Below are 11700 nucleotides of genomic sequence, written 5' to 3' on the forward strand. Positions count from 1 at the left end.
CCAAGTGTGGTGGCTGCGATATATCCTTATCGTGTAAAGACAGACAACATTTATTACTTCCAGAGTTATGAGCATCAACTAATATATGAATGACAGTTGATGGTTCTCTTGGATAAATAATTTTTACCTTTATATAGAGATTTTTTTTAAAATTTAATTTTATATACTAACTACTTACTACATAACAGCACTGTACAGGAAAGGCCAAAGCAGACTCTAGATGATGACTCTCTCGAGAGATGTCAGAGTGGGGCTGCCCATGACAGGCGCTGGTTGGGGGGTTCGCTGCCTTGCTCAAGGGCACCTCGTCAGTACCCAGGAGATGAACTGGCACCTCTCCAGCTACCAGTCCACGCTCCATATTTTGGTCCGGACGGGTACTTGAACAGGCGATCCCAACTTTCAAGCTTCCATTTTTTCACAATCTTGCATATAGAGGTGATACCAGAATGGGTCAATTGTCTAAATCCATGATCTTGTGGTGACGTAAAGTCAGGATCATATGCATATGCTACATATGCCATCTAAGCAATTTAACCTCTCTTTGTAGCTTGAAACAATTCACCACTTCTGCCCATACTTTGAGAAATTCAACCCACTGATGATCTTACGTTTAGAATCTTTATTTCAGTAACTTTTATTTTTAGTTCTGAAAAATATAAAATTGGATTTTTTTGACATTAAGAGAAACTTTGTTCATTCTGAGCAATTTTTCAGTACATTTTTTGTAAATGTGGGCATCATATCATTAAACTACCACAAAGTCACTGGTTGGCTTTAAATTAGCCTGTTAATATTGGATGTGTACGTATGTCATTAAAGATATCTACAGTGATGGGGTTTTTTTTGCATGTGGAATTCTCTTTTCTCTCACTTCCACTGTCTGATTGCTGCAGGTCAGCAGTTGGTGGAAAGTTTAAATATTATGACAGATGAAGACTGCTGCTTAAGTATTTGTAGATTATACAGAGTGGCTGGATGCAATTGTCTACTGTCATTACCATCTGTACTGCATCTCTCTCTGTCTGTCTCTCTCTCTTTCTGTCTCATTGTGTCATACGGATTACTGTTAATTTATTTTGCTGATCTGTTCTGTACAACATCTATTGCACATCTGTCCATCCTGGAAGAGGGATCCCTCCTCAGTTGCTCTTCCTGAGGTTTCTACCGTTTTTTCTCCCCGTCAAAGGGTTTTTTTGGGGGGAGTTTTTCCTTATCCGCTGTGAGGGTCCTAAGGACAGAGGGATGTCGTATGCTGTAAAGCCCTGTGAGGCAAATTGTGATTTGTGATATTGGGCTTTATAGATAAAATTGATTGATTGATTGATTGATTGATTGATTGATTGATTGATTGATTGATTGATTGAATCGTGGCCTTTCATCCAATATCAGGCAGCTCTTCACCACAAAAAGCCAGGTGGATTACAGCCTGGATCCTGATTCAACATATATCCTTTGGATGGTTCCATATTAAAGACATTCATTGGAAGAAGTAAAGTTTTCTTTTTTAAAAAAAAATCCCATTCACTCGTTAAGCCTTGATCTGAGTGAACACTGGTACAGTCACTGACAAATGGAGCCCCCTGGACTTGATTTTTGTTGGCAACTATATTTTATGGTTATGTATTATTTATGCATATTGTTTAGATACATTTATTTGGACTTATGTTTTTACTTGGGTGTCCTGACAGGCTGTGTTTACATTTTAAGAACTTTTGAGCTGGTTCATTGTTATTGCATGGTTCTAAAATGCTCTTCTCATTTTTGCACAAGTTGAAAGAAAAAGTAAATTGAATGGATATGTTACGCTGCTATCATGTATTTAACATAAGTAGTAGGAAAACAATGCTTAAAAGTCTTAATTAAATTGGCATTAAAACCAACAATAAAATAACAGCAACGTTTTGACTGGAAGATCTTCACTAGGTTGTATGGAAAGAAAGAGTGTTCACTTACTTATTTGAAAAGACCAATCTTAAATGTGTTTTTATTGTAGAAGTTATTGTGTCCTGCATTTATTGTAGCAATAGTAAACAAAGAAATGCTCTTTTAAACTACATGAACTACAGTCCCCCTCCTTCTTCCCTCTTCTCCAGCTGACTTTTGAGTTGGTTACTGTCGTGCCACCTATAAACAAATCATAGTCAAACACAAACACAGACCTCTGCCCTTAAGTGCATTCTTGTTGTGAGTGTGTGCAGTTTCGACCTTTACAGTATATCATGGAACTTAACCTATGGGGGATGATGCGTTCAACAATTAGGCTTCTCTTCCTGTTTATGTGGCCCGCCGCATATTGGGGGTGGAGGTATATGGCATCTAAGTTGGCCATTACTCCACTACGTTTTCCAGAAATTGTGTGATCCTGCTGACAGACAGACAGACAGACAGACAGACAGACAGACACAGAGGTGAAAGCATTTCCTTCCATCCCTGCAGTAATGGTAGAGGTAAAAATGATGATAATGCAACACTTTTCTCATAATATGAGCCATTATTACATTATGAGTGGCGCCAGTACAGCTCATAATGTAATAAGTTATTACAATATTACATTATGCACAAAGCTGTTATGACGTTATATGCTCATGATTTTATTACATTAAGAGCCGATTACATTATGAACTTTTATTACATTTCTGTTATTACATTATGAAGCGTTATTACATTATCAGCCATTATTACATTATGAGTTGCTACAGCTCTCAAAAATAATTATTCCTAGTACAAAATAATTTCCACTTATAACAATTGCACTTCAGATATCTGCAACGCAATTATAGATATCTGAAATTATATTCTTTCAAGTTACTATTCCAAGTCGACATATCAATAATTTAATCTTGACTAGTAGCAGTTCTAATTAAAGATGTATACCATTCTTTTCTCACTAGTTAAAATGTTAATCTCTATAATAATTAATTTCTTACTTACTTCTCGGAAATTTTTTATTGCAGATACCTGTTACGTGATTACAGCTACGAAACTTTAACCATTACTTTATATTTAAACTCAGTTATATACACTGATCAGACAAAACATTAAAACCACTGACAGGTGAAGTGAATAACTCTGATTATGTTGTTCCAATGCATTGTTCTGCTGGGCAACCTTTGGTTCTGGCATTCATGTGGATACCACCTGACATGTTCAACCCACTCAAACACCGTTGCAGACCAAGTACCCCCCACCAAGTAAGTGCCACACTACAAAAATGATGAAATGCCCTGAAATGCCTAGTGTTGATATGTACAAATTCTATGATGGTTACAGATGGTAGTGTAAAAGTGATCTGATTAGAGAAGTGCTGTAGGAGTGCAGTCCATTACCATTTTTTTATTCATTGTAGCTGATCAGGAACCTGCAGAGGTCTTCCAGCTCTAGTATTTAATTTGTTCTCATCAGAGTGTGACTGATTCGCAGCTTGTTGTGCTAACCTCAGTTTCTATCAGTGTACAACTAAACATTCTGAGGCGGAAATTACACTTGTAAACTTTGGTTTCACATTACATTCATCAATCTACATGCTGTGTATTCTGTGTGCGACAGCATGCACCAAATGTGAAGATTACCTGAGATAAAGAAGATAGATTTTCAGTCACAATAGCTGTTATTTTGGAATATTTAGAGAGGACTTTCTCTTTTAAGATGTCAGATTATGAAGTAGATTATGAGGGTGCCCCAGGTGCTTTGTGGTGCAGCACTGACAGGTAATGTTATTAAACCATAGGCCTACTGGTGTACAGAAACTCAATCTAATGTGAAAAATGATGCCCAGTGACAGTTCAATCAGTACATCATTCATAGAGATTTCCATCAATGAGACTCCTCACCCAGTGAAGTCCCCGGGGTGCTCAAATTATAAATACATGAATAAATCACCATAAATAACCCCCAATTTTAGAGAATGGCAGGCCCTTCAGCCTAAACACTGCTTTGGTCCAAATGTCCAGTGTTATTTACAAGGTAGTTTCACAGTCGAATTTCTTCGTAAATTTCAATTAAACTGAACAACACCTTCAAAAAGCATCTGAAATGATACATGAACAAGTTCACAGGACTGAAAAACATTGATTTCACAATCTTTGCTCCTCAGTTAAAAGAACACAGCATTGTGGTTAACAACCTGGCTGTGGGGCTTTGTACCAAAGCAAACCAAGAGGAACAGAGAGGAAAAAGATCTAACATTTGTAAGGCCAGCTTTCTGTGGACATACTGCAACTGAGGAGACAGTGTACAAAAATAGATGAATAGAAACTTCAGAGCAAATCCAAATGGAAGACTTTCCACCATGTCCATAACCAGCACCACAAATTCATTTGAGAATGTCACGTGTCTCTGTTGCAGCTCCAGTTCCTGTGACAGATGTCTTGGTTATTAATGGTGTTTGTCATCTTCTGAAATCCACTGTTGTTGAGGCCTTAACTAACATAACTGCATTATACACTCAGAGCATTTTAACAATGCACAAACTTTGTACCCCCAAAACACAGTAGCATAACTGTTTCTTCAAATGTGTGCCTTTCATTATTTGTGCAGATTTTACTGCTGGAGTGTTCCTGTATTTATTCCTCTGAAAACAGACCTCCTGCTGCGGGGGGATGTTGTTTTCATAAAATCAATCTGTTATAAAAATTATGATCACATTGTATAAGTATGCCATTGTGTTGTACAAGTCTGGAGGTTCCTGTTTAATTCTATAGCAACTGCAACATCAGCAGGCAGTTAAGGATAAAGGGAAGTCCGTCATTATATCTGTAAGAGGAAATGAGAGAAACAGAGGGTCGGAGACAGGTCGGGGACAGTGTCATCTGGAGGACAGTGAGACAAGACGTCACACCAACTGAAAACCATTGTTATCTATGAAGTCTGTACTTGATAGATTAGGGGAACTGAAACACCCGAACTCCAGCGCCCATTTGTACTGTATAAAAGCTTGCAGTCGATGCTCCTCACGGAGCCTTTTCTCTGTAACCTCATCTTGTGTGTTGCACCGTGAAACGCTCCTCTTGTACAAGATAATAAATTCTGTTAAACTTTGATATTTTGGCTCCGGTCTCTATTTGCTTTAAAGGTCATTACAAACAAATTCTTATGACACAATCTAAACTAAAAAACTGTACTAGCCAGAGCATTCATTCTTTTGCAAAAGAAGGCTAAGACTTATATCTTTCATGCTGATATGTCCGCGTGCAACGACATCCTAACATTATGCTGCAAGTGGTCCAAAAGTTGATGAAAACACATGGTTGCTACAGTATTGTCTAAAATAAAAAGTATATTAGCTAGGGCATTTCTTATTCTTATGCCTCTGCACTGGCAATATTATGTTTTCAGGTTGTCCGTCCATCCTCCCATCCCATCCTTGTGAACACAATATTTCAAGAACACCTCAAGGGAATTTCTTCCAGTTTGGCACAAACGTTGAACTGGACTCACGGGTGAACTGATTGGATTTTGGTGGTCAAGGGTCAAAGGACAAGATTACTGTGACCTTCATTCTCGTGAATGTGATATCTCAAAAACAGCTTCTCTACCTTGAAACTGTGCTGATTGTGTAGATCGTCTGCGCTGTCAGAGGGACGATAAGTGTAAAGCATCCATGTTTTCAGAAACAACAACACAGTTATTTTAAAGGCTAAGGCCACTCTCTTTTGCACCATCACATTATTCCCCACCACGTTTTCACAAGGTCCTCCTCATTTCAGGCATATCCTCAGAACACTACTCAAGCCATTCTTTCTGCATTGGCGCTGCTTCCACAGCTGCCAGACTGGGCATCTCAAATCAAACAATCAAGGCCCTCGGCCGCTGGTCATCTCAGGCATATTGCTCCTACATCTGCAACAATCTTAATGATCTCCATCAAGCCCACACTCAACTCAGTTTACTTTAACTCTGACTCTTTTGGGGGCGTGTAATCAGCTCGTGTAGGAAAATGCCTGAGACGGAACCCCCACACTGAATCTCCCTCCACCCGATCTCAAGTTCATCCTCCCAGACCAACCAAATAGAAGACATCCCTCTTCCACCTCCACCCCCATTTACATCCACTCACCATTCCTCAACAACTACACCTCCTGAATTAGAATAAACATGTAAACAACATATTGTTGTGGCGTGGTCCTTGCCAGTGAAAGATAGCCTATACAACTGGGATATTATGAATTTCAAACACTCTCTCCACCTCCTCCTCTCTACCCCTCTCTGCATTATCATAACATCAAAGATTAACTGTGCACATGAGAAATTCACATAGCTAACATTAGCTAGCTAACTCATTTTCACACTTCACTTGCTTCAATGCAGGGTCTCCTCCAGAAAATTTGTTAGGCCAGGTGGCAAATATCTTTTGACTGAGTCTGGCACAGGCTGGCAGACAAGTGTCTTTTTTTTATGGGGCCAGCAAAACAAAGTTTGGTTTTAATGTTAACAATGCAGTTGAGTTACATTTATAGATTTTTTTTAATATGTGTAAAGTGTAGCATTTAGTCTCATATGCATATGGGATATGATGCAGATTTGGTGTGTTTTCATGAGAGATTGAAATGGAGAACAAAACAGGATTTTGCGTAGGGCCACCAAAAAGCTAGAAACAGCCCTGCTAGCTGATGTGTCTACTGGACAAGATGCAGCTATCATGGGGAGAGGAGTAGCATATTGCCAAGGACAAAACGCAATGGAGAGATCTCATTGCAACATTCAGTCCCACAGCAGATGAACAGAGTAACAGAGTTGTAACTCCTCAGAGTTAATATAACAGTAACGTCAGCTCATTCAGTGTGTTGCGCACCAAGCAGTCAAAGCATAAAAGCACAGGTTCAAAGTTAAAAAAGAGAAAGATGGATGTATTTTCCCAAAAATAGGTTTTACAAAACAAATAACTGAAGATAGTGAGTTATAGGGCCCTTAAAAGAGGTCAACAAAATGTAACTCTACTGAAAATAAGGCTAACAAAGACTAGACATGAACTAAACTAACAGACCTAACAGAATGAGACACTGGGGCAACATATATACTGGCTGATCAGACCAAACTTAACACACAGGGGGAAAACTATATAAAGAACCCCGATCCCCCCCATGATGTCAGAGCTCTTGGTCTTGTCCGTGGGAGGGCCTTCAGCATAAAGCCATGCTCCGCTCACAGTCCAATCTTTTGTCTGTCTCCAGCCAGGAAATACCACAGTAGCCAGGTAACTCAAAGAAAAGAGAAATTAATTAATACAAACAAATTGCAAAATGACAAACAATGTAAACTAAATGTGCGCGCTCCATCTAGAAAACAGTGTATTGTCAAAGTGCTAATAAACCAATTTTTAAAAAAACAAACTATGTGTGTTGTATGTACGTTAACTCCTTCCTACCAGCAGGAGCACCCGCGATCCCATTTGCATGTTGATTTTTAAATGCCGGTAGAATTGCAACCAAATAAGATAGAGCAATAATTCTTTTTGCATTTAAAACCAGAGGAGTTACACTAACATACCATGCATTCATCATGTCCCAGAGCACTGTTTCCTTGCACTGTTAGGTTTGTAGTTATACAGTAAAAAGCGCACAGAACAAAAACATAATCCTGATCGTGGGTATTCACAGCACTTCCTATGTTGGACGAAGCGTCATCACATTGTGAGCATGAACTGTCACGTGATTTTCTTGCGGGTCTTTCTCATGACACTACCCGCGACAACAAGGAGTGACGTCATTTACCGGGAAATTTCTTTCTTTCTTCCGCGGTAAAAATTTCTCTCAGCTTGCAGTCACACACTTGCTCTCACTCTTGTTTTGTATTTTACTCTTTCACAACAACACTTAGACACACACACAGACACTCACCACACACACACACACACACACACACACACCAGACACTCAGCACACACTCGCACACATATATTTATGGAACCGCAACAACCCAGACGCGCAAAACGGCTTTTCTCCTGGCGCGAAGCTTTCGACCTAATTACAGCATCGGATGAAGATTCAGTCCACTCATCTGGTCCGGATTCTGCCGACAGTGGAGATGAAGCCGACTTCATCAAAGGGAGAGATCCATCCTATGACATGTATGTATATATTCATGAAATATTGTTTGTTTTTGAGTTAGAGAAGAATAAAGAAAATATACATGTAACACAACTGAAAGCATATGCACTACATACGCATCATTATTGTATTACTCTCATGTGGAACACATCTAACACACTGTGTTACTTCTGTGTGAGTTGACGATGATGATGAGGAGGAAGTGGGGGTCTCCTCGCCCTGCACCCTGGGGGGAGGCAGAGGGGGAGGAAAGAGTCGGTCTCCGGCAAACAGAGGCTCCAGGTCAGAGAACATTCATGAAATATTGTTTGTTTTTGAGATAGAGAAAAGTAAAGAAAATATATATACACAATATAAAGCATTTTGCCCTAAATTAAGTTTTATAACAAAATTTGGGAACAAGACCACACCTTGAACACATCCCATTTTCGTTCAGTAAGTATTTAAGCACACCTCATTCGTTTCCTACTCCTCTGACTCAGTTTCCACATCGACCGACATGCGCTTCATGTGTAAGCGCAGGCTTACCTCAATCTCAAAGTAAGACAGTTTTTATCATATCAATTAATCAACTCACCATGGATCCAGAGCTGCAGAACAATCCTTCTGATCCAGACAAAATCCACCCAAAGGCGATTATCCTCGAGTCATATCATTCCCGCAGCAGTCCTTCAGACAAACTTCCAGGCAGAGCCGTAAGCGTTTCACGGCTCCCATACCTTGGCCTCAACAGCACCTCCATTCCACCTTCCCCACAAACTCTCTCCAACTCCGGATCGATCCTCTCCTCCATCCACGAGGGTCAAGAATCGCGGTCGCCATCGACGCTGCCGCGCATGCACGTTCTTCACCTGTTCCCAACGATCCTTAGCCACACACGGCCTTCACCATGCAACAGCATTCTCCACATCCCAATCCAAACCGGACATCAGAGACCAGGTGGCGGACAGTCTCCAACGCGTCCTGAAAAGAAAAGGAGTTCCCTCAAACTGCAGCTACACAGCTGGGTTACAACTCTTCAAACTATTCACCGAGGCATAGCAGAGCTCCACTCACTCCCGACCTCTTTTGGATTCCCAGCGTTGCGTCGGCGTCCACGCCGATGACGTCACGACGCACTCCACGGCCGATGACGCCCAGCCTTCCACATCAGCCCAATCTCAGGGCCAGATCGTATAAAACCATGCTTTCCCAGTTTCAGGGCTATCTCACCCATCTCTTTTTCCCCCAGCCTTCACTAGCAACCCGAGCACATGCATCCCTCCATCCCAGCATCCCTTCATCTTCCCTTCCTTCTACCTTTCCTATTCAGTCTTCACTGGCCACTCCAGCTCCTCCCACCCTGACATCCTCCACCACAGCCCCACAAACCGCTCCTGCATCGAGAATCAGCAAAGGTCCCAATTAGCTCAAGCAGTCCCATGAGCAAATTAATCTGATCTGGCGATTAATCTTTATTTAATTAATGAGGCAATTTAAACAATACAAATACCAAAACATTTCTTATTAACATTAACATTTATTGAAACATAAGTGTTTCTCCTAACAGTATTTTGCTAAATAGCCTTATGTTATTCATAATTTCCGTCTCTACATGGTCGCACATTTACAATTCCCCTCTGCTCTCTGTATCGGGCACGGCGGAGTTCTGCCCCGATGCAGACAGACGGGCAGACAGACAGACAGGCAGGCAGACAGACAGACAGACAGGTGAGTGGCTACATTCTGCAACCCAAGTGAGACAATTATAATCGAGCCCGGCCAGAAGCTAAAGCATGGCACGGTATACACAATCAACCGAGCGGAGCCCATGTTGCGCTCAGCCGTTGTCATGTAAATAACAAATTCCAGCACAGCACTGCTGCTGCACGCCGCCATTTTTTAGCTCAAATCAGCACATCGATGCAAATAATCCGAGCCCTAATCCATTCCATTTTTTCCCGAGCCCAGGTCAGAGTTGGATGACTACCCGTCACTGATTTTTGACCTTACCTTACAGTTCGGGGGAAAGGGGTTTTACACATATCACACTCTTTTCGCCTCTCAAGCCGCTGGACGTCTGCAGCAGTTTAACCAGGGCACATACTGGGGTAGCCTGGAAATCCAGACCCAAATCTAGAAAGATTTAGGGTCTGGCCATGAGCAATGAAAATGGGGTGGGGCGGCACCAAGCATGCATTTGTAAATATCACTGCACACAATTGGATAACACTACGACCAATCAGAACAATACACAGGGTAACGTATACACTTAGCTACGAGCGGAGCTGGTAGATTAGACTCTTGCCATATCCGGTTGGCAAAACAGCAAAAAAGTCCTTCATGCAAAGGAAAGATTTGAGCGCCGTCTTCTGTTCCTCTTTTTAAAAAAAAGCCAAGTCTAACTCGTTCATTGTCGCGGCCAAAGCTGTTTCAAACAACTGCTGTTCATCCCTAGCCATCTTGCAATGTTTACTGACTGATTGCGGACTTCATCGTCACAGCGCTGTCATCATCTGTTTAGCTCGCCTCTGGCCCGCCTATATCAGATACACCGATGTGATTGGTGCAGCTCGGTTTCATGGGCATAGGTAATGAGCATCATTACTGATTGCCAGAGTGACTCGCTGAGCAAATTTAAATTGTGCTCTCACAAAAACTCTGGATTTCCAGGGTAATACTGGGGGGTTCTAGACTCCAAACTCTATTGCCAGGTTTTTTTTTTGCGGCTTCATCACATCGTCACAGCTGTCTAATCAGTTCCACAACCAGAAAACTTTCCATCAGCTTACAGAAAGCTATCCGTAATGATCTCGTCCAAAGCTCACCCTTAGCTCACCTTACTAGTCAGCGTCAGTTACTCTTTTCCTCTCTAGACGTCACGTTCATTCAGTTTTACCACGCATTCTGTCCATGATGATGATGATAATATTAATAATTATAATAATGAAGAAAATTTACTTCTCTATCCACAACTACCTATTCGGAACCAGCTTCCATTAACCTAGCCACCGGCATTTGCGAACCGCTACATACATCCTCATGCTAACCAACACTTGCCAAAGGTTTCTGCTCTTACAGCAAACGCTGGCCACCGACTTCGGTCCTTAGTAGCCCTGCATTCATTCTCTTCAGGCTACTCATTTGAAGTAAATCAACGCAGCCTCCGTGGCTGGTCACTTCCCACAGTGCTCGAAATTCAACCCAATGCATCTACCCTCCACTTTGTCCCAGTTTCATAATGCAACTTTATTCTTCCGACTGTCTCTCAATCTCACCCCCGAGAAATAAATCAGCATAGCCTCTGCAGCTCGTCACTTCCTTCAGCTCTCCGAATTGCCCCAACGCATCTTTGACCCTCCACTTTGTCCCAGTTTTTCTAATGCAACCTCATACTTCCAACTCTCTCTCGTTCTCACTCCTGAGAAGTAAATCGACACAGCCTCCACCGCTGGTCACCACATTCGCTCCCACGTTTGCAACAGTCGAAACCATTTCCTCCTCCCCGACCCTCGCATATCCGTCCCAGATGAGCATTAATGGACATCTCCTGCCCCATGTTTATCCCCTTCTCTCATACGTTTATCCTTCCTCAACATTTTGTAATAAACAAACTCAGCCAACCCCCACCCCTTCGTCCACAACCCGCGAAACGTACATCGTCTCTACAGCA

This window comes from Epinephelus fuscoguttatus, linkage group LG9 (assembly GCF_011397635.1).
Source record: "Epinephelus fuscoguttatus linkage group LG9, E.fuscoguttatus.final_Chr_v1".
NCBI lineage: Eukaryota > Metazoa > Chordata > Actinopteri > Perciformes > Serranidae > Epinephelus > Epinephelus fuscoguttatus.